General features: G+C 39.8%; 1 protein-coding gene across 4 annotated transcripts in view; it reads left to right on the forward strand.

The window, feature by feature from the left end:
* The first annotated feature begins 1300 nt into the window (after nucleotides 1-1300).
* Nucleotides 1301-21762, forward strand: part of MC2R (melanocortin 2 receptor) — a 40256-nt gene continuing 19794 nt past the window's right edge. Inside the window, exons 1-2 of one of the 4 annotated variants that reach the window (XM_072823161.1) lie at nucleotides 1301-1402; nucleotides 21647-21679. The gene's annotated coding sequence lies outside the window, so the exon portion shown is untranslated. The remainder of the gene's footprint in view (nucleotides 1403-21646; nucleotides 21680-21762) is intronic. The other 3 variants (XM_072823171.1, XM_072823183.1, XM_072823176.1) reach the window with 3 other exon arrangements.

A 21762-nucleotide genomic window follows, 5' to 3' on the forward strand; every position in this document is an offset into this window, starting at 1 on the left:
TTGACATTTCTTTCATGTCTCCTAAACTGAGCCGCCCAGGACTGCACACAGAGGGGAGCTGCTGAGGCTTGCCTTCTCCCAAGAGCGCCCAGTGCTCCAACACCCCCTGCATCTGCCAACCTGCCTGGGGCTCATTCCCTAGATCTTGCCACCAGTTTTCCCAACTATCTAATCGCATCTGCAGATCTTTGACAAAGGTTCCATAATGCTGCAAGTCTAAGGGTTGAGGACAACGTGTCTCTTCTTTTCCAGGTAACATAAACAGTGGCTTTCTGGAGGCACCGCCCAGCTCTCCTATACTGTCTCATCCATGTGATTCTGGTGAGGCCTGTGAAACACCCTCGTCTGAGCCCCAGGGCACGTTGCTGGGGCACTCAGCTAAGCCTGGAATGACCTCGACTCACGCAGCTCTCAGGGAGAACATGCTTTGCTTCAAGGACAAGCCAGAGGAAAGTAACTTTAATAAGAAGTATTTCCATGCCTGGGAAGTCGGACTCCGACCTCTGTCCTCAGCCCTGTCCAGACCGCCCACGTGCGGACAGCGCTCAGCTCGGGGCTGGGGCGGGTATCTTCAGAAACAGCTACTGGTTTGGAGTCCACCCCAGAGCCCCAGGTGCATCCCGAAATCTGGCCCCAGGCTGCACTGAAACATGCAGGTGGTTGTGCCTGGTACCAACGGGACTCCTTCCCTGCAAGTATTGGCAAACAGAAAACCAACGATATTGTAACTAAACTAAACTAAACAATTTTGCTTTGAATAATGGGATGATTGATGGCAGTTTCTGTGCAGTTTTATGACAGAAAAGAATTGGCAGGACATAAGGGTTTTTCCTTGACTTGGCACGTGCTCTGTGAGGTGCCCTTGAGCATACAATTCCCCGGTTTCACTGTTTGAACTTGTGAAATATGGACAATAGGGTTATTTCCTTCTGCTTAATAAGATGAGTGAGGCAAATGTTTGCAAGATGTCTTGAGAAGTTTGCTGGAAATTTTAAGACAAATTCTTCCGAAATAATTTTCTCAAAACCCCAGTTTATTGAATTCCCTAGCACAAAAATTAAATGCAATTCCAAAATGATGTTAAAAAAGAGAAAGGTTTCAATTCCATAATATGCCATAAACCCTGTCATAAACATTGGAGGTGGCCTTGTCTAGCTGAGGCCATGGAAACTATGTCCTAATCGAATTGTTTCTTTCCATTTCCCTAACTTTAGATCAACAGAAATATGCAGTTCACTTCATAATGACATTTATTCAAGGTTATGATAACAAACTAACTGTCTCTCCCAGTGATGCATACGTTCTGGTGCTTTCCAGCCCAAGGCCTACTTGCTTGCTTTTCTTTCAAACCTCATTCATTCTCAGTCTTCTCAGCCAGAAAGTTCATGCTTCAGAACTGAAGGTAAGTACCTTTTTTTTTTTTTTTTTTTTTTTACTATTCCTCAGGTTCTTGAGTGCTTTCGGACCCTATATAGAACAGTCAAGAACAAATCTGGGGAAAAGTTAAGCTCAGCATTTCCCTTTAATTATGGTCTTCCATTCTTCTTGAAGGAATTTGTTATCTTTCTAATTAAACTATTATAATAAAATCTATTATTTGTTTGTCTAAAGCAGCCTTCCTTATTAATGACTTCTTTAGCTTCTCTATATATGTATTCTTTAAAGTCTCATCAAGCTCTATGCAAGGACTATGGCCAGGTTTATCCTCATATTTCTTTTGCTCCTTCATGAGAGTCACCCTTTTACCTGATTAGCTTTTCTGTTTTTACAAGTGCTACAGTTTTACTGCCATGGTGATCAGGGATGCTGGCATGTGGTTGGCTTCCTGTGCCTCTGGCATGAGTCTCTAAGCAACTCTGCCATCAGCATTTATAGGTGGATTATTTGTGGTTCTGGGGCTGATCTTTAAGATCAACAGTCCTCTGATTTCCTAGGCAGTAATACAGGATATAATATAAACAAGAATTAAAAATACATTTACTATCACATACTCCTTCAAAGTGGTTCTCATTTGGGAATGAGTCACGGCAGACTTGAGACATCCCGTCTTTGCTTGGTTAGCTCTGTTACGGAGGACACACGTTCTCCAGAGGGGAGGTTTCAGTCTTTTTGTAAAAACAACTGTTCTTCATATTTTTGTTTCCTTGGGCTACCTTGAGATAACCCTACCACTCACCCTCCCCTAAATACATGCATATACACATATATACACACAGGTACACATACACGCACAGACATAAACATATACACACATACAAAGCCCAGGAGGAGAAGAGATGGTAATGGGGTAAGAGAGGTACTGAGAGTAAGATCTTGAGCGAGACTGGGAAAAGGAAAACTCCTTTCAGTGCACCCGGGGCAGGAGTGTGGAAGGGACAGTTGTAAGCTGTGCTCATTCGTTTACATATTGATCAAAACTGTCCGCTGATACTTAGGTGCCAGGCTTTGCTGCAAACCACAGTGAGAGCGCCTGCTGCTAGCCTCCAGAAGCTAGGGGCTGAGGACACAGGTATAAGACAGTATCTCACACTACCTCCTACCTGGGAACACACGCAGCCAGCCGGGGAAGCACAGAGAAGGAAACCTAACTCTACCTTTTGGGAACCTCAGCCCAGGGTAGAAGGGGGAGGGAGGGCCCCTAGTAGGGAATGTAGTAGACGGCGCTGCAACAATCTTTACTTTTCAGGGAACCCTGCATCTCTTATGACGGGGGAGAGGTTCGCTCCAGCAGAAATTGCCGCCTCACTGCCTCAGAGCAACTCAAGGCAGTTCAGTGTAAAAAAAAATTTTTAAGTCATCCTATTCTTTACCTTGATAATTTTTCCAAATGTGTTTCCCATATGAATACTTAATGGCTAATTAACTTTTAATGAGATCCTTCTGCTCAGTGTAAACAGCCCCCATCTTGCATTCATTGTACAGATATCAGTATGGCCAGGTTCTCTGCTGGGTACTACAGAGATGGTGAGGACAGTTCTTATCCTAGAAAGCTCAGAATCCATTTATGAGGGAAGGTTGTGTTTTCTAATGAGAGTAATGCCATCAGAGAAATAAGGACATATGGTCTATAGGAACATAGATGGTAAGCTCTCTCATCCTCCTTCAGGAGAGGGGAGGCAGCGTAGGAAAGTCTGCACAGAGAAAATAATGAACATGAAAAGGAGATGAAGAAGATGAGGATGGGGCACCACACAGACATTATGCCTTGTGCACAGGCTCAATGGGAACATAAGAGCTGAAAGACAGACGGCCTGGTGTACATGGAGCTCAGGTGGACTTGGAGCTCAGAAAAGTGAGAGATAAGAAAGAAGGTATGAAAAGAGTGTAGATCTTAAATTTGTGCTTAGTTCTCTAGCTATGAGGAGCCATAGTATTAAAATTTAGAAAGTGGCTTTAAAGTAAGTGCTCAGCTCAAAATATGCATGTTCCAAACACTGTGCCAGCAACACATGTAAGACTTACATGGGGGCAACTGGGTGGCTCAATGGTTGAGTGTCTGCCTTTGGCTCTGGGTATGGTCCCAGGGTCCTGGGATCGAGCCCTGGACCAGGCTCTTTGCAGGGAGCCTGCTTCTTGCTCTGCCTGTATCTCTGCCTCTCTCTGTGTCTCATGAATAAATAAATAAAATCTTTAAAAAAAAAATAAGACTTATATGAACCCTGACTTGGTGGGAAAACAAAACATATGCAAGCAATAGACACTTAAATGACCTAGCATGTGTTCCAGTGTCAAAGTGTAGAGCCAGCAAGCATTTTTGAAGCTGCTACAGCAACCACCCTCAGGGAAAGGTCAACACAGAGACACATTCAGGAAGGGTCTTGGAGAAATGTGTATCGCTGGAGTAGAACTTCAACAAAGGGAGCTCTAGAGTCAATGGAAGGTCAAGTCAAGGATCAGGGTGAAGAGGAGAGAAAAAAGAGGATGGAGATACCCCACACATAGCAGGAGCCTCCCCCGCTGTGTAAATGTGGGCAAAACTTCACTTCTTGGGACCTTCATGTCCTTGTCCTAAAATGTGGTAGCATTGTCATTCCTGCCTAATTCCAGTCTCCTTGTAATGTCAAATAGGACATTAGAGTCTAAGAGCAGAGCTCTGCAGAATGTTATAATGTCTTTACTCTGGCCACCTACAGGGGCCTTTGCCAGCTGAATGTTTACCCTGACAGTGCTCCTGCCTACACTATGCATTGGGAAAGAAAAGAACACGGCTGCCTCATACCCCAATAGACAGGGTTACCAAGAGTCCTCTTACAATTGATCCTAGATGTACTTCAAAGAAGAATATGCACTGGATTCAGATGAGCGATTATCATTAAATAACACTGCCGTGTGAATAGGCAATGTCTAGAATTAGGGGCGCTTCTGTTCAGTCAGATCAAGAAAATTGGCATTAGCTGGTAATGGTGATGTGATGCCAGCAAAGGCTGTTTGGAACAGCCCAGGGTCAGTAAGTAAATTAAAAACGTATCTATCACTGGAGTTCCTTTTTCCCTCTTTCTTTCAACAGAGTGTAGATTAATAATATCCACAAGTCTTATTATGATGCTTGTCTATTCTATTATTCTATTCCATTCTATCCTATTCTATTTAGCACCCAAAAGGCCTAAGAGTGGGACCCCCCAGTCTTCAGCAACTCCTACTGCTCCAGGCCCAAACTTACACACCCCCTATATGCCCATATGCTTGAAGAGTCAGTATCATTACCTGGTCAGACTAGCCTTGTGGTCCAGAATCCTGCTGTTCCCACTTACGCTCAGCCTCCAAAGACTGTATGGAATAAAAGAAGAGAACATGGGCCTTGGAGGAAGGCAGATTTAGTAGCTAGTTGACCTTGAGAAAGTTACTTAATCTCTCTGAGCCTGTTTTCTTATCCATGAAATGGGTGGGAAAGCAGGGAATAGGTATAGTACCTCTTATGTACTTTGTATTAGAGAATACTAAGTTATGCACCTCTTTGCATGTACTGTGAACCCTTTCTGACCTCTAACATAGAGATTATTGTAAGAGAAGCCATACAAAATCAAATTGTCCTTAAAGTACAAAATTTTAATGAAGTGCTGATGTACTGGGAATTTGTTTTTTTATATTATATTTTTTTATGTTAGAGTATTAATTAAAATTGCTAGGCATACATTTTGGGCTCTACACAGTAGACAATGAATTACCTATGTCACTTGTAGGTAAAGCCAATCTTTTTTCATGCCATGTACACCATGTGGAAGCCATGACTCAGGTTAGCAAGTCAATATAGTTTTATCTATTCTTTTTCTTGTGTGTGCATGTCACATCTCCCCAGTTAGATTTTGGTGGGCAGCACGGTGTTTCTATCTTTTTTATTCCCAGCCACATATAACCTGAAATTGGGTCCTAGAAGGTACCCACAGATGATAATTCTTTATTTGACTACTTGAATTAAAGCCAAAAAGTCCTAAAGTTTTCCTCCTTTCCATACCCTCCCATACACCCGCTCTCATCACTCTTCTTTGATAACAACTGCCCCCAATTAACAGTCCCTCATCCTCTGGGACTAAGACCTACTACAGAGTGCATGAAGCACAAAGTCAGTGGCCACTAGTTCCTCAAAACGCCAGAGAAGGGCAGCTCGGGTGGCTCAGTGGTTTAGTGTGCCTTCAGCCTGGGGTGTGATCCGGGAGATCCGGGATCGAGTCCCACGTCGGGCTCCCTGCATGGAGCCTGCTTGTGTCTCTGCCTCTCTCTCTCTGTGTCTCTCATGAATAAATAAAATCTTTAAAAAACAAAACAAAACAAAAAAACGCCAGAGCAGGATCCAAAGACCAAAGTTGCTCATTGTGCTCATGGCAGCTTTGAGGTCCATTTAGGTTGGAGTCAGCCCATTTCAAAGGCAGTGATAAGAGGAGCCAGATGAGGCAAAGAAAGCTTCAGGGAATCCATCCAAAGATATGAAGAGTTTAAAATTCTTCATCTGGAAGAGGAAAGAAATTGTTTATGTTGTTTTATTTAATTGCACTTGTTCCAGTTAGAAACCATTAGAAACCAGTTAGAAACCATTTTATGCTTTTGGAAAAGAAGTATCTGGAGCTATTTCAGAAATGGGAATAGAAATGGAATTGTGCAGGAAAGAATCCATACTCATTTTTTCTTTCTTTCTTATATTTTATTTATTTATGAGAGAGAGGGAGAGAGAGAGAGAGAGAGAGAGAGAGAGAGAGAAGCAGGCTCCATGCAGGGAGCCCAACAAGGGACTCGATCCTGAAGGCAGCGCTAAACCATTGAGCCACCCGGGCTACCCTTCAATACTCATTTTTAAGGAGAACTGCAACAAGGGTTTGATTGGAGTTTCTTCATTTGCTAAAAATGAAGTTCCAGGAGAGATCAAATGGCACCAAGGTTGCTCCCTGATATGCCCACCTTTGCTGGGGGCCCTCAGCTCCCATTATGGCCATGTACACTTGGTCCCCAATACTGTGGCATGCTTCCTTTTCATAGCAATGATACGACTCTGGGGTCTTCCTACTTCACACTCTCACCAAAGTCAACTGCACCTGCACATATTCCCTTCTGAACTATCTGACAACTTTCTATAAACCATAAATAATGGGATTAAGTGAAATTGTGTCAACCTTGCTTCAGGTGTAAATCATAAAATATATTGAAAAAGAAAGCATTATCTGAAGATGATACTTTGACCCAAAGGAAAGCACCAGGATGGGAGTGGCAAAGAGGTGTTAGTTTTGTGCAAGATAGTTGAGGGCACCTGGGGCTATCCAGAAATCTTCCCATGCTAAGGCTGAGATTATTTGAGGCAACTACTCTTATAACGAGAAGCAGAGATGGTTTGAAAGAGACTCCAAGGCATGCGCTTGGTTCACAGAAGCAAACCACAGTGCTAAAGAGTGGTGAGAGTATCCAACCAGTGTCTACAGGTTCCTGTACTTCAGTGGAAGCTGAGGGTAAACTGTCTAAGCTCCCCTCGTGTATTTTTGCAGTACATGTTTTATTTTATTTTTTCTTTTAATAATACATTTATTTTTTTTTATGTTTTTTTTTTTTATTGGTGTTCAATTTGCCAACATACAGAACAACACCCAGTGCTCATCCTGTCAAGTGTCCCCCTAAGTGCCCACCACCCAGTCACCCCACCCCCCGCCCTCCTCCCCTTCCACCACCCCTAGTTTGTTTCCCAGAGTTAGGGGTCTCTCATGTTCTGTCTCCCTTTCTGATATTTCCTACCCATTTCTTCTCCCTTCCCCTCTATTCCCTTTCACTATTATTTATATTCCCCAAATGAATGAGAACATATAATGTTTGTCCTTCTCCGATTGACTTACTTCACTCAGCATCACACCCTCCACTTCCATTCACGTTGAAGCAAATGGCGGATATTTGTCATTTCTAATGGCTGAGTAATATTCCATTGCATACATAAACCACATCTTCTTTATCCATCATCTGTCGATGGACACCGAGGCTCCCCCCACAGTGTGGCTATTGTGGACATTGCTGCTAGAAACATCAGGGTGCAGGTGTCCCGGTGTTTCCCTGCATCTGTATCTTTGGGGTAAATCCCCAGCAGTGCAATTGCTGGGTCATAGGGCAGATCTATTTTTAATCCTTTGAGGAACCTCCACACAGTTTTCCAGAGTGGCTTCCCCAGTTCACATTCCCACCAACAGGCAACACATGTTTTAAATACCAAACTCAGAAAACTCGAAAAGCAACAAAAAACACAGATTCCAAAAAAACTCTTTCCAACTTGGTCTATAGATTCAACACAATCCCAATCAAAATCCCAGCAACTTGTTTTGTAGGCTTTGATAAACTCATCCTAGAATTTATATGAAAAAGCAAAGGATTTAGGATAGCCAACACAATACTGAATAACAAAGTTGGATGTTTGATATTATCTCACTTCAATACTTACTATAAAGCTATAGAAATCAAGACAATGTTGGTATTTTTTTCTCTTTTTTTTGCTTTGTTTTTTAAATATGTATATATATATTTATTGAATGTTGGTATTAACAAAAGAATAGATAAATAGATCAGTGGAACGGAATAGAGAGCCCAGCAGACCCACATAAATGTAGCCAACTGATTTCAACAAAGTGAAAGAGCAATTCAATGGAAAAATAAGCTTTTCAACTAATAATGCTGGGACAATTGGATATTTACATGCAAAAAGAAATCTAAATATAGGTCTTACACACAGAGAAATTAACAGGAAATATAAAATACAAAACTATACAACTTCTACAAGTAAAAAGGAGAAAAAAATCTACATAACATGGATTTGATGATGTGTTTTTAATATAATGCCAAAAGCACATCCATAAAAGAAAAAGTAAATAAATTTACTTTATTAAAATTTAAAACTTTTGCTCTATGATAGACATTACTAACATAGTGGAAAGACAAGCCATAGACTGGAAGAAAATACTTGCAAAATAAATATTAAAAAGTGAGTTTTTTCCAAAAGTATTAGTTTTCCAAAACAGTATTATTTTTCCAAAAAGTAGTTCCAAAGAACTATTAAACTCAAGAAAACAAGAAATATAATTTTTAAATGGACAAAAGATCTGAATAGATATCTACCAAAGGAGATTTACAGATGGTAAATAAGCATGTAAAATGATGCTCAGTCATCTTTTATCATTAGGGAAATTAAAGTTAAAACAATGAGATACCACTACATACATCAAAATGGCTAAAATCCAAAACACTGACAATACCAAATGTTGGTAAGGATATAGAGCAATAGGAACTCACATACATCGCTGGTACAAATGCAAAATGGTGCACTTTGGAAATCAGTATGGCGGTTCTTACAAAACTAAGCAAACTCTTAACCATATGATATAGCAATCATGCTCCTTGATATTTACCTAAATAAGTTGAAAACTTATGTTCACACACAAAAAAACTGCACATGCATGTCTTTGGCAGCCTTATTCATAATTGCCAAAACTTGGAAGCAACCAAGATGTCCTTCAACAATCATTTAGCACTCAAGCCCCCCCAAAAAAACACTCAAGCCTTGGGAAAGGCAAAACCATAATAGAATAAACAGATAAGCTGTTACCGGTGGTTTGAGGAGGAATTGAGGGTTGAGTAGATGAAGTACCAGGGAATTTTTAGAGTATAAAACTATCATATATGACAATGTAATAGTGAGTATATGACATTTGTATATGTATACATTTACATATAAATATAAATTTGTATATGTATATGTATTTGTATTTGTTAAAACCTATATAAATTTATGGCATAACAGCGAATCTTATGTATGCAAAATTCTTACAAGTCATTTAAGAGGTTAGGGGATCTCAGGATGAAGTGAAATGAAAAAATCTAATTGTATTATAAAGATGCTCAATGAATGGGGGAATGAAGGTGGTGCTGATTAAGTAACTTTGAAAATGAATGGAGACTATAAGATAAAGATAAAAACACTGTTCTCTAGTCAATAAAGTCCACAACAGTGATATGGATTAACAGTTTTGTTAATGTATACTAGAATTGTACAATTAAGTAATGCATGGAAAAGGACCCTAGCCAAGTTTCCCAGTGTTGAAGTAGAAGGTTATAGATAAACAAGGAGAGAAGTCTAGAGGGATCTATGAGGTAATGGATTGACGTTGGAGACATTAGTATGAGCTCATGTTTAGCTTAATATAGGTAGAGATGGATAGAGAAAAATTTGTGTGTGTATATATATATATACACACATATATATATAATACACACGCATTGCTAGTGCACACATGCGACATGCGTATTTTCTCTGTTAGCTGAAAAGGGCCTAGAAGCTATGGCAACCCAATAAAATTCAGATCTTGGTTTCTAATACAGTTCTTTAGGAAAGGAATCAGGAATCCTTGGAACAATGGCTGATTCCATGATGAGGGCACAAAATAACAAGAAGAGCCTAGAACATTTCTTAGTGACAAAAAGTATATAATGATTCCAAAAAGCCACCATTATGAGGGTATGTTCAGAGGACACTGGTGCCAACTAAATAGCTCCCAATGAACAAAGTTGGAATAATTCAAGCCAAAGTCATAAATAAAAATCCACATATTCATGTTGATACAAACAAATGATAGAATGAATAAACAGAAGAAAATAGACATATATCCAATGGAGAACTGTAAATAATTTATGTAGATACTCGACTCTCACCAGAGAGGGGGACTAGCTCTCTACTCCTTAAATGTGGGCTGTGCACAGATGGGCAGGGGTGCTTCACAGTAAAGAAACTTAATAGAAACTATCTTAGCCAGGTGAGGGTGGGCAACATCAATTGTAATAAGTTGTGTTGATACTATGCCCCTTGACATGCTGTAATGACAACATCACCGTATCTCTTGTGGTCTTCTCCAAAATCCATACCCCAGTCTTATCATGAGAAAAAAAACAACAACCAAATACTAATTGTAGGACATTCTACAGAATACCTGACCAATACTCCTTAAAACTGTCAAGATCATCAAAAACAAGCAAAGTCTGAGAAATTGTCACAGCCAAGAGGAGCATCGGAGACATGCTACATGTAATCACACCTATATATCATGTGGGGTCTTAGAACAGAAAAAGAGCATTAGGTAAAACAAAAGAAGTATGAATAAAGTGTAGACTTTAGCTAATAATAATATGTCTGTATTGGTCATTAATGGTGGTTAATGTACCATACTAATGTAAGATGTTAATAATATGATAAACTGAGTGTACTACCTATGGGAACTCATTGCACTATTTTTACAGTTTTTCCATGAATCTAAAACAAGTTTATTTTAGGGGTGCCTGAGTGGCTCAGGCAGTTAAGTGACAGACTCTTGATTTCAGCTCAGGTTATGATCTCAGGGTTGAGAGATCGAGCCCTGGGTCTGGCTCTCCAACAGGCATGGAGCCTGCTTAAGATTCTCTCTCTCTCACTCTCCCTTTCTGTTTCTATTTATAACGAAAAAAAAACTAAATTAATTTTATTTTTAAAAAAATTATTCTGGGGCACCTGGGTGGCTCAACTGGTTAAATGACTAACTTCAGCTCAGGTCATGATCTCAGAGTCCTGGGATCAGCCCCCTGTCCACTCCATGCTCAGCAAGGGAGTCTGCTTCTCCCTCTGCCCACCCACCCTCATATATATGATATTGCACATATCACTGATTATTTGTTTAGGGCCATGGAGTCACAGATAAGTCAGTTTTTTAGTTCCTAAAGGCAGTGTGATAGTGGAACTATTATCTGTCACCTTCTATTGGGTTAAAGTGTGTGACTAGGATCATTACTCTAGACTTTTAGTGATGATACATTTTCTAATTAAGGGGTTTGAAGTGCACCCCTTAATATTTAACAAAAAATTGGTACCTGAATTTTGAACAACTTATAGTTATTAAAATTTAACTAATCAGCTGTAATTATGATCTTTCACAGCACCTTAATTTATTTATAACTATTTTTTCATCTTCTTTTCTTCGATTTTGATTTCTCTGAACTGTCATTGGTCAGATAAGTCTCCAACCTTAATAGAAAACTATTTGCTTTAATCACCATTTTCCTCTTTCCCTCCAAATTGCACCCAAAGCAGAGAATAATTATGTCTTGGACATTCCAGCCAATTATCAGTATTTTTCTCCTGGATGAATAGACTTTGTACAAAGACAAGGAGGGATGATCTACTTCTGGGAGACCCATTACCTTTTACAACTCACTAGGCCATTTTTTGATTTGTATCATATAGAACCCCAGAAATCTGAAATTAATGAATAGTTTAGTCCCTTTATATTGATAATATTGAGCTTAAACTTTTTGATCATGGTGTGTATTTCCTGTCTTATTCACTAAAACAGTGGTTTTTATCTTGAATATATGTCATAGACTTCATATATTAATATAGATCTCATATACCAGTTTTGGTTAGCTCCACAAAATAGTGGTAAAAATAGTCACATCTCTTAATACTTGAATTAAATGTTCAAGCACCAATATACTATGTCAGGGGAAAGAAACAATATCTTCCTCTGGGGTGCCACTGTACCATGAATTTTCTAAACCCCAATTACAGACTTACAGAGACTTACAGACTCCCAAACCCAGCAAGAACAGTTTGGCATTTGGTCACTGTCATATGGTGTCACTGTTGGGAAATGCTCCAGTTTTTTTTTTTTAAGTTTTTATTTAAATTCCAGTTAGTTAACATAATGTAATATTAGTTTCAGGCATAGGAGTTTATTGGTCCAGGCAGCCCTGACTCCCCCAGACACAGAACCAGGCCAAGCATGCCTCACTGGGATCCACACAGCAGGCTTCTCAGTCCTCAGCATTTTCTTAGACCTCAAGAGCTACCCACAGGGACTAACTGCCCTAGAGCACTGGGCCAAAACAAGGTCCAACGTTCACCTTCTCACTTTTTCTAGATAAGGACTGTGTCTCTTTTTCTCCCTCAGAGTAAACATTCCCAGAAATTGGGCACTTTCTTCCTTTTCAACTTTCAAAAAATAAGACATCTAATTTCAACTATTTTCTTTTTTTTTATAAATTTATTTTTTATTGGTGTTCAATTTTCCAACATATAAAATAACACCCAGTGCTCATCCCATCAAGTGCCCCCCTCAGTGTCCACCACCCAGTCACACCCCCCCCGCCCACCGCCCCTTCCACCACCCCTAGTTCATTTCCCAGAGGAGTCTCTCATGTTCTGTCTCCCTTTCTGATATTTCCCACTCATTTTCTCTCCTTTCCCCTTTATTCCCTTTCACTATTTTTTATATTCCCCAAATGAATGAGACCATGTAATGTTTGTCCTTCTCTGATTGACTTATTTCACTCAGCATAATACCCTCCAGTTTCATCCACGTCGAAGCAAATGGGGGGTATTTGTCGTTTCTAACGGAATATCCCATTGTATACATAAACCACATCTTCTTTATCCATCATCTTTCGATGGACACCGAGGCTCCTTCCATAGTTTGGCTACCGTGGACATTGCTGCTATAAACATTGGGGTGCAGGTGTCCCGGCGTTTCACTGCATCTGTATCTTTGGGGTAAATCCCCAACAGTGCAATTGCTGGGTCGTAGGGCAGGTCTATTTTTAACTCTTTGAGGAACCTCCACACAGTTTTCCAGAGTGACTGCACCAGTTCACATTCCCACCAACAATGCAGAGGGTTCCCCTTGCTCCACATCCTCTCCAACATTTGTGGTTTCCTGTCTTGTTAATTTTCCCCATTCTCACTGGTGGGAGGTGGGATCTCATTGTGGTTTTGATTTGTATTTCCCTGATGGCAAGTGATGAGGAGCATTTTCTCATGTGCATGTTGGCCATGTCTATGTCTTCTTTGGAGAAATTTCTATTCATGTCTTTTGCCCATTTCATGATTGGATTGTTTGTTTCTTTGCTGTTGAATTTGATAAGTTCTTTATAGATCTTGGAAACTAGTCCTTTATCTGATACGTCATTTGCAAATATCTTCTCCCATTCTATAGGTTGTCTTTGAGTTTTGTTGACTGTATCTTTTGCTGTGCAAAAGCTTCTTATCTTGATGAAGTCCCAATAGTTCATTTTTGCTTTTGTTTCCCTTGCCTTCGTGGATGTATCTTGCAAGAAGTTGCTGTGGCCAAGTTCAAAAAGGGTGTTGCCTGTGTTCTCCTCTAGGACTTTGATGGAATCTTATCTCACATTTAGATCTTTCATTCATTTTGAGTTTATCTTTGTGTATGGTGCAAGAGATTAATTTCAACTGTTTTCTATAGGCAAGGGTACTCACTTGTCCTTTTCCCTTTAAGCAAAACCCTCTTTCTTTCTTTCTTTCTTTCTTTCTTTCTTTCTTTCTTTCTTTCTTTCTTTCTTTCACAAAAGGTCTCATTGTTTTCTGCTTTTACAACCCAGGAGACCTTGGACCCTGCACATGCACCTGCAAATAAAGTTGTTTTCTAAGAGTCTAGATACTTTGCCCTAAGAAGAGAGTGAAGGTTGTGCATATTACTGGCACCACTTCAAAAGAAGACAAAAGCAAAATTTTAATCTCTAGCAAAAGTACTCATTTTAGGGATCCCTGGGTGGCGCAACGGTTTGGCGCCTGCCTTTGGCCCAGGGCGCAATCCTGGAGACCCAGGATCGAATCCCACGTCGGGCTCCCGGTGCATGGAGCCTGCTTCTCCCTCTGCCTATGTCTCTGCCTCTCTCTCTTTCTCTCTCTGTGACTATCATAAATAAATAAAAATTAAAAAAAATATTAAGAAATTAAAAAAAGTACTCATTTTACCACAAGATTTCAACTGTAATATTATCCAGTAAAACTTTTAAGCTCTGATATATGAAAAAAATGAAATCACTAAATCTGTTTCTTGCACATTTTATTTATCTCCCCCAAATATACTTTTTTTTAGAAATACGAACTTCTGATTATTGATGGTGGTCTCATTGTAACACATCAATAAATAGCTATTGGGCACCTCAGTGAGTTCCTGGGATGATGTAAAAAGGAGGGATACAGAATGTGCCAGCCCTCCAGGGTGTTACCCAGCTTCTCAGGAGACAGAACATAAACACTCAAAGTTGACCTTTCTCATGAGCGGAGTGCCACATGCCAAATGCTAGGCAAGAACAAGACACGCTGCAGGACATGAAAGCAGAGAAAGGTCACAGGGGTTGAGGTGGTAACTAGGGACACTCAAGACATTTTATTTTGACTTTGGATTTAAACAAAAGTGGGATTTAGATAGGAGAGATTAGAAAATTCCAGAGGGAATACAGTAGTAAAACAGGAAGGCAAGGATGTGCTAAGTTTCCTGGAGACAAGACACTTGGGCTGGCTGGCTGACATGCAGGTCCTACATGGAATACAGGAAAATATGGCAGGAAAACATTACCTTGGAACTGATTGTAGGGAGCCTTAAATGCTGGTTTTTTTTAATTGGATTTTATTCTGTAAGCAATGATAATTCTTTGAAGAAATATAACTTTTATGAAGCCCACACCATGTGCCTATGTATGCATATGAAAACAAAACCATAATGTAAGAACTTTATGAACTAAGTAATATTATCTCCACCTACATATGTGAGAACTAAAGATGACAAAGGCTAAAGATATCTATTTATTTCTTTAATGCCTTTTCTTGATTTCAATGATTATTTTTCTAAGACTAAAATAAAAATTAACTTCCACAAAGTTTTTGTATTTTTTAGAATAAATTAGATATAAGAATCCCTATTAGTACCCAGGAAGTTACCTGTCCCTAATGAAAATAAAATTTTAGTTTGATCTTAGTATATCTTTTCTCATTCTCTCTCTCTCTCCCTCATTCTGTCTCTCTGTCTCTGTCACACACACACACACACACACACACACACACACAATTTCTCAGATTTCCCTTCTGGGAATATTTGAAAATTTCCAAGAATATTAGGAATTTTTTAAAGATTTTATTTATTTATTCATGAGAGATCCAGAGAGAAAGGGGCAGAGACACAGGCAGAGGGAGAAGCAGGCTCCATGCAGGGAGCTCGACGTGGGACTTGATCTCAGGTCTCCAGGATCATGCCCTGGGCGGAAGGCAAGTGCTAAACCGCTGAGCCACCCAGGATGCCCTAGGAATTGTTTTAAAGAGAAAGAAATAAAAGTAGAAACACAAGATATGTCATCACTAAAAATATTAACTACTGCAGAAGCCAAATATCTCATGATGATGAGGTGTTTAGGGATGAGATTTAGTATTTTTTAGGTAATCCCTCTGTTGAGCATCCTCAATTGTATTCTTATGAACATATCCAGCTCTTTTCCCAGAAAAGTGCATCATTTCTCTGGAATATGGTTAAACAAGAAAGCAGACCTAAGTATCCTAGAGACTCAGCTTTTCCACTTCAGTGATTGACTCTTTTAATCTTTATTCATACTATATAATGTAATTTGAGAAAAACTGACATCTATTTAGCTATCTGTATAAGACTCAAAAATGTGTTCATTCAGGACAGTTTTTCTTTGGCTACTTTTAATTTATGTAAGACTTAACTTGCTCCTGCATGTTGATCTTTAAGATTACTGTTTTTTCTTATTTTTTAGCTCTTCTTTCTGTACTACAGATCAACAGTAGCGCATTTTGCTACTCATATTTTCTATTCTTTTTCTTCTCTCTTTGAATTCAAGAACAAGAAATAAAAGCATAAGTCAATTATAAAGACAGTTTGTGCCCAAACAGGAAACATTTGGTGCCTGTCTCAGCCAAATATTGATGCAAATCTGGTGTGTTTATGGGCACTGAGACAGAAGTAGGAATCTAAAACCAGAAAAACTGAAATGCCTTAAAGGGCAGGAGTGGTAGAGAACATGACCCAATTGAGATACCTAAGTAATACAAAGAAAGATAACAAAATTCATGGCAAGTATGCAAACCAAAATCCAGGTATTTCATTGGCAACAATCCAAAAGTTTGCTAACCATGAATTGAAGAGACTATGGGAGGAAACGTACTCCTATGCACTACTTGGTGAGAATATAAATTGGCACAATCCCTTTGGAAGTCAATTTCACATTATCTGTGAAAACCACATATACGCTTTCACTAAATAATTCCACAAGTCCACTTATGTGAACATAATAAGTTCACATATATGCACATAAGAAATTACATACTTACAGGATCCCTGGGTGGCTCAGCAGTTTAGCGCCTCCTTTGACCCAGGGTGTGATCCTGGGGACCTGGGATCGAGTCCCACATCGGGCTCCCTGCATGGGGCCTGCTTCTCCCTCTGCCTGTGTCTCTGCCTCTCTCTCTCTCCCTCTCTCTCTCTCACTCTCTCTATGTGTGTCTCTCATGAATAAATAAATGAAATCTTTAAAAAAAGAAGAAAGAAATTACATACTTACATGATTATTCATTCAGTACTCTTTATACTGCAACATATTTGAAAGAGCCCAAGCAGTTACCAATACAGAAAAGATTCAATAACTTAAGATATATCTACACAATGGAACACCACGCAATGATTTAAAGAAGAAGAAGAAGAAGAAGAAGAAGAAGAAGAAGAAGAAGAAGAAGAAAGAAGAAGAAGAAGAAGAAGAAGAAGAAGAAGAAGAAGAAAAAGAAAGAAAGAAGAAAGAAAGAAAGAAAGAAAGAAAGAAAGAAAGAAAGAAAGAGAAAAAGAAAGAAAGAGAAAGTGAGCCATCTGCTTTGTGAGAAGTCTCCAAGACACAAGGTACAAAACACGGTGCATAATGTACTGCCACCATGGTCGTGCTGCAGTCCTATTTCCCTAGGCTGCTCCCAGCCCGTGACTGAGCATGGCAGGGGTACTAGAACTGATCTATTTCTACAGGACCTAGGACTCCTGGAATTGGTAGCTTTGGCTCAAGGACTCCTCATTGGCCAGGTCAAAACATTTTCTGGAGCTGGACCACAGTCTGAGACTCTTCCTACTCAATCTTCCTTTCTTTCCCATCCTTGCCCCCAAGAGTCAGACTATGAGCCATTCATAATCCAAAGGCTCCCTTTTCTTCTCCTGCTGCCTCTCCCCTTCATCCTTCACAGGCATTTCTGATTCCATCTTGTCACTACTTCTCGGAGACCCTAACAACTGGGAGAAAGTGATTATATTCATATTTGCTTATATATGTATGAAGAAACCCCAGAAGATTCATTACCTCTTTGAGGAGCAGTAATTGGGAATAGGGGATAAACAGTTGAGAGGGAAACTTTTTATTATTCATACATATCTGCACACATTTACACATACATATATAAATATATATGCCTGTAGTACCTATTCAAAGAGTGAAATAGAAATGTTAAAAACATCTAGTGAAAACAAGGAGAGAAGGCAGCAGAGAAGCTGAGATACAGAGAGGAGCCCTGTGATACATAATAAGAAATATATATTTAGTCTTCCTTCCCTTTTCTGGTACAGAGCTCCTAACACCATTGGAATTTTCTAAGAGATGGGAGCAATAAGGTGTCTTTTGTTAGGGTAATGAGGTGACTTTTGGAGAGGCTCTCTGTAACCTAAGGATAGGGGCTGGTTACCAAGGGACTCAACCATGTGATTAGGGTGTTGAGAACTTTCAATACCAACCTCTGACAGCCAAGGAGGGGAGCAGGCCCCTGAGGTTGAATCAATTCCCAGTGGCCAATGATTTAACCAATCGTGCACATGTAATGAAGCCACCATAAAAGCCCGAGAGGATGGGGTTTGAAAGCTTCTAGGTTGGTGTACGCATGGAGACTCCGGGAGAGTGGTATTCTCAGAGAGCATGGAAGCTCCATACCCTTTCCACATACTTGCCCTATGCTCTATGCCCTTTTCCATCTGGCTGTTCCTGAGTTGTGTCCTTTTATAATAAGCTGGTAAACTAGTAGGTGTGCTTTTCCCATGAATTCTGTGAGCTGCTCTAACAAATTAATCAGACTTGAGGAGGGGGTCATTGGAATCTCTGATCTATAGCCAGTTACATCAAAAGCATAGGAAACAAACTGGACTTGTGACTGGCATCTGAAGTGGGGGAGGGCAGTCTTACAGTACTGGCCCCTAAACCTGTGAAATCTGATGCTATTTCAGGCAGACAGTGTCAAAATTGAGTTGAATTGTAGGACACCCAGCTGGTGTGTGAGAATTGCTTGATGTGGAACCCCCTCTCACATTGGAATTGGAAGCTATCAATTCACTCAGTAGTCCAGAACTTCAACCCACATATACACCTCCACGCAGCTCAGTCCCAGTCATGCCTGACAGCTCACGCAGACTCCCTCAGGCCCAGAGCCCAAATCCTAGGCTGGCTCTCCACAAAGCCTATATTACAAAACTCTTCCAGTTGGAATAACCTGAAAGCCCTATAATAAAAATCACTCATCTGCCTAGTAAAAAAAAAAAAAAAAAAAAGGCCATGATATCCTCCTTCCCAGCTGTCCTCCTTTAGAGCAAATACAAGACCCCAGCACCACAGACAGCAGCTGGCACAGTGTCGTTAACTTACCTTTGGAAAGATTCAGAGGAACCCCCAGCACACAGCCCACCATCTGCAGGATATCTACAGCCTTTCTGCTTAAGGCGTCCCATGGCATCAATATCCTTTCTCAATCCAAAGTGGGGACTGTGGGGCCTTTCTGTTCTCTGAATTTCTTCAATAATTTTTCAAAGAGAGGGTTGAGAAAATCATTCTGAATTGGTTAAATATGCTCAGGTTTCAGGTTTTTAAGTTATCATGTTTTCATTTTCTACTAAAGCCAATAGAATTTCCTTAACAGATGCAACAAAGCATTAGGATTAACTGATTTCTTGTAACAAATTCTCATTTGGGGAGCCAAACAGACATTGATTTAAATCCCAACTCTGCAATTAAATCCTATGGAAATTCAGACCAGTAGTCTGAAGAGGTCTGATCTCCCTGCCTCAATTCCTCAGAGAAGCAAATTGGGAAGAATATAACTACCTCATATTGTTGACAAAAGGATAAAAATGGTATATGCCATGTGCAGCATGTGTCATGGTACCAGTTGGCACACAACAGGGATTTAACAAATAACAGAGCTTTCTCTTTTCTTTTAGGGCTCTTTGAAAATATTAAAAATTATATGTTTACACTTTCTGGTCCAAGGTAATAATCAATATAAAAATCTCATGGGTGCCTGGGTGGCTCAGCTGGTTAAGCGTCTGCTTTCAGCTCAGGTCACAATCCCAGGGTCCTGGGATTTAATGCCATATCTGGATCCCTTCAGTGGGAAGTCTTCTTCTCCCTCTGCCCCTCCCCTTGCTCATGCTTTCTCTCTCTCTCTCTCTCTCTCTCTCAAATAAATAAATAAAATATTTTTCAAAAAATAAAAAATAAATAAAAATCTCATTTTACAGTTGCCCATGGTCTCTTTGTTTCTGCAAGAAGCATCTGTCAAGTTGAGCTACATGACAGTAGTTGGGGCCACATTTGTTTGTCCTGTGATGCCATTAGCTCTGATAATTCATGTTTTCATAGACTCAGTCAAAACAAATTTGATTTCACCTCTAGTTCTTATATGATTATGATTGTCCATAATTCTCTACTTTTTCTCTAAACTGACCCTTCAGGGCAAATGAGTCAGCAAAGGTCATTTCTGGGTACAGAGTCCACAGCTATGAAAGACTTCCCTCACTTCTCCATCACTCACCGTACTGGCTGACTCCTAGGGCAACACCATAGGGATGAAGCCTTGTTTTTTTATTTTTTATTTAATTTTATTTAAATTCAATGAATTAACATATAGTATATTATTAGTTTCAGAGGTAGATTACAGGGATTCATCAGTTGCATATAACACCCAGTGCTCTATTACATTTTCTTTTTCATTCATTCGGTTCTTCAGAGTTTCTCTTTGAAATTTTCTTTTAATTCAATCTGCCAACATATAGTACACCATTATTATCTGATGTAGTTTTCAATATTTCATCAGTCACATAGAACACCCAGTGCTCATCACATCACATGCCTTCCTTAATGCCTGTCATCTAGTTACCCCATCCTTCCACGCACCTCCCCTTCAACAACCCTGTTTGTTTCCCAGAGTTGAGTCTCTCATGGTTTGTTTTCCTCTCTGATTTTTCCCGATTCAGTTTCCCCTCTTTCCCTTATGATCTCTTGCACTATTTTTATATTCTACATGTGAATCAAACTGTTTGATAACTGCCTTTCTCCAATTGACTTTTTTCACTTAGCATAATACCCTCCAGTTCCATCCATGACGATGCAAATGGTAGATATTCATCCTTTCTGATGGCTGAGCAATGATATATATATATCATATATATATATATATATATGATATATATATATCTTCTTTACCCATGATCTGTCAATGGACACCAAGGCTCCTTCCACAGTGTGGCTATTGTGGACATTGCTGCTGTGAACAATGGGGTGCAGGTGTCCCGGCGTTTCACTGCATCTGTGTCTTTGGGGTAAATCCCCAGCAGTGCAATTGCTGGTTTGTTCGGTAGCTCTATTTTTAACTTCTTGAGGAACCTCCCTACTGTTTTCCAGAGTGACTGTACCAGTTTGCATTCCCACCAACACTTTAATAAGGTTCTTCTTTCTCTGCAGCCTTGCCAGCATTTGTTTCCTGACTTGCTAATTTTAGCCATTCTAACTGGTATATAAAGTGGTATCTCATGGTTTTGGTTTGTATTTCCCTGATGCCAAGTGATGTGGAGGATTTTTTTCATGTGTCTGTTGTCTATTTGTAGACCTATATATAGGTCTTCTTTGGAGAAATATCTATTCATGTCTTCTGACCATATCTTTTTTTAAAGATTTTATTTATTTATTCATGAGAGATACACAGAGAGAAGCAGAGACACAGGCAGAGAAGCAAGCTCCGCATGGGGAGCCCGATGCAGGACTTTATCCCAGGAACCTGGGATCATGCCCTGAGCCAAAGGCAGATGCCCAACAACTGAGGAACCCAGGCATCCCTTTCTACCTATTTTTTGACTATATTGGTTGGTTTTTTGGGTGTTGGGTTTAATAAGTTCTTTATAGATCTTGGATACTAGCCCTTTATCTAATATGTTATTTGCAAATATCTTCTCCCATTCTGTAGGTGTCTTGTAGCTTTGTTGACAGTTTCCTTTGCTGTGCAGAAGCTTTTTATCTTGATGAAGTGCCAATAGTTCATTTTTGCTTTTGTTTCCCTTGCCTTTAGAGACGTGTCTTGCAAGAAGCTGCTGCGGCTGAGGTAAATAAAGGGTGTTGCCTGTGTTCTCCTCTAGGATTTTGATGGATTCCTGTCTCACATTTAGCTATTCTGTCCACTTTGAG

This window comes from Canis lupus, chromosome 1 (genome assembly GCF_048164855.1).
Source record: "Canis lupus baileyi chromosome 1, mCanLup2.hap1, whole genome shotgun sequence".
NCBI classification, from domain to species: Eukaryota; Metazoa; Chordata; class Mammalia; order Carnivora; family Canidae; genus Canis; species Canis lupus.